Source organism: Arachis hypogaea, chromosome 10, assembly GCF_003086295.3.
Source record: "Arachis hypogaea cultivar Tifrunner chromosome 10, arahy.Tifrunner.gnm2.J5K5, whole genome shotgun sequence".
NCBI lineage: Eukaryota > Viridiplantae > Streptophyta > Magnoliopsida > Fabales > Fabaceae > Arachis > Arachis hypogaea.
The window spans coordinates 21366726-21369685 of record NC_092045.1 but is presented as its reverse complement, the minus strand read 5'-3'; the positions used below and the strand labels follow the sequence as shown (position 1 = coordinate 21369685).

The following is a 2960-nucleotide window of genomic DNA, read 5'->3' as shown; positions in this document are numbered from 1 at the left end:
TTTTCTTAACGCCTTACTTTTGGAGAATCAGCGCCTGCAAGAAGTGGAAACTTGCAGAGGTTATGCCGCTGGAATGCCTTATCTAACTTGCGGGTCGGATTGCGTCGGGTGCGGGTCGAAACTGACAAATAAGCTCATTACCTGCGATAGGAATAGACATGCATCATGCTTGTTTGCGCATATCTCTGTGCTGTGTAACTCTGTGATTGTGTGTGTGTGCTGCGTGACTGATTGACTTCTGAGTTCTTTTATTATTCATGCTTATAAGTGTTTTGTTGTTAGTTGCGGTTGGTTAATAATGGCAAAATGAACTTAACTTCTAACCCCGACCCTACTAAGAACTTCCCGATTCTTACCCCCTATCTCCAAAAGTAAGGCGTTATGGACCTGATTTCCTTTATTATAAATTTACTATTGAGCCTTTACGTCGATATCGCGTTTTAGTTTTTAAGAAAATTTTAGAAAAAGATTTTAGTAATTAAATTCACATAACAAAAGATCTTCAAATAATAACAATCACATAGTTACTAATAATAATAGAGGTTATACAAAAGAATTCAATATAAAACTCAAATACAATACCTATCCTTCTGGATAAAATAAAACTTAAAGCAACAAGGGCGAGGGAACTCTATAAAAATAATAAGAATCACAAGTAAATCTACTAGTCGTCTGCATCTTCTAACTGAATCTTCGAACCTGTGTCACTGAAAGGGTGGAAGATTTTGGGGTGAGAACAAACCACACGTTCTCAATAGGGAATGGAAATGCCGTAAAAGTAATGATTAACATGCAAATAATTAACTTTATTTAATAAAAACTATTTTCTTCTTTTTAAAATCTTTGGAAATACTTCTTACTCTTTCTTCATATACTTAATTACCCTTTTTAATTTTTCGAACTAAAAACAAAGTCCAATTCTCAGTCACCTCAATACACCAACTAATAGCACAAGAAACAGATCAACACACAAACAAATTGCAATAAGACAAACAAGTCAAACAGCACAATCACAGAGAAAATATAACAAGCAAACACAACCAAACACAAATGTGCAAACAACATGATGCATGTCTATTCCTAATGCAGGCCATGAGCTCATGTGTCGGTTGCCTACCCGCTCCTGACATTATCCGGGCACAAGTCCCAGATATGGCTTTCCAGATGCATACAGTGTGCTTATAAGTCGTACGGCCAGGCCGCATACAGTGTGACTTTAAGTCGTACGGCCAGGCCGCATACAGTGTGACTTTCCAAATCAATAAGTGTATATCTGGAAAATAGTTCTCAGTGTGTGGGCGTCCCCACTTTACATTTGGCACTAAGGCACAAACAATGTCACATCTGCTCTCCTGTGGCAGACGCTTCATTAATTAATATATTCTTTAAATCCTTGTTCTCTGCTCTCCTGTGGTAGAGATTCTTTTTCTTAATAAACCGAGCTCAAATCTTTACTTAAAACAAAATCTCTCCTTAAAAGATTGGGTTTAAAACATTATATTTTTCTTAATAAATAAAACTTTAAAATAGAGTAAATCTTTTCTTAACTAAATATATTTTAAATAATTTAATTTTCCAAAACCAAATCTTTTAAAGTAATTTTTCAAATAAAACCTCAGGTTTTATAAAATTTTGGCAGCACTTCCTCTAAAACTCGGGGTTAGCCACCCTTTTTCGGGTCCCAACTGAACCTTTTTCAACCTCTTTTCAATCGGAAAATCAAATACATACTCATCAAATTCAGTCACTTCAAACAATCATAAATTATTTACAAGTACCCACTAGACTTCCATGGCATTTAGCTAATTTCAAAATAAAATCCTCTACCTTCGTACGTAATCGAAATACTCGAAATTCCGGAGAAACTTTCTGACCGAGCTGCTGAAAGGAAAAACGTCTGGAATCCTCCGTGCTTCGTAGAACTCCAGTTGGCCAAGCTCAAGAGGTAGGAGAGCTACGTCACCGTCGACTTCCACCGAATAAAAATAACGCCAACACGTAAAAGAGGAAGATACGAACACTTTTATCGGATTAGATTTTTTATTGGAGTTACAGATCGCAAGAAATTAAAATCGGAAACTCACGGTTTCCATGGAAGCATCACATTCTCTCTCGGCCTTTCTTTTTCTTTTCTTTGGGTTAATGTTCGGTGTTGAGTGAAAGAAAATGAAGATAGTTAAGGCTAATGGTGACTTGTGGATATAAAAGATTCATTAGGTGTCAAGTTACACATATATATATTCATGCACCTAGTCCATGTTTTCTTCTCTTTCTTTTTTCCCTTTTGGTTTTTCGGTAAAGTAAAGAAAAGGAAATGGAATTATATGATGACTAAGGTGCATGTGTCCTTATATATATGCAGGCATATAAATATCTACGTTTAACTTTTTTTTTTCTTTTAAACTTTAATAATAATAATAATAATAATAATAATAATAATAACTAAATTAAATTTTATTTTATTAAATTAATTGCATAGTATTAATTGCATTTGTAATATTAATTGCATAGTATTATTTCGTGCTAGTGGGTTTGAAGTCATCTCTTCCTTGATTCTTTGCAGTGGAATTCTTTGTTCCGAATCTTCATCTTGGGATGTGTTTCGAATATTTTCTGACCATACCTTGTTATTCATACATATCCTTACTTGAGCACGTTTCTGGTTATTACTCGAACTTTTCGAAACATTCAACTTTAATGTTGTTTACCTGTCATTATTATGTGCATCCTTGTTAGACTCTAATCTTAAGAATCTTTCTAAATTTCCGCAGTACACTACTCCTTTTCTGTTATCATCATGAGATATGATTTCTTTCATATTTGAAAAACTGAGTATGCCAAACCGTTTTGGTTCTTTTCTTTGATGTTTTTAAAAGTGAACTGGAAATGAATCTTTTTCATCTTGTATCAAATTTTGAGAACGAAAATTTTTATAAGTGGAATAGGATGTAAGATCCCAA

General features: G+C 34.2%; 1 long non-coding RNA gene across 1 annotated transcript; it reads right to left on the bottom strand.

The window, feature by feature from the left end:
- Positions 1-501: 501 nt before the first annotated feature.
- Positions 502-2187, bottom strand: LOC140175473 (uncharacterized). The gene is made up of 2 exons (XR_011866284.1): positions 1828-2187; positions 502-707 (listed from the first exon to the last, which is right to left on the bottom strand). It is a non-coding gene; the product is annotated as an uncharacterized lncRNA (long non-coding RNA).
- Between the last annotated feature and the right edge of the window lie 773 nt (positions 2188-2960).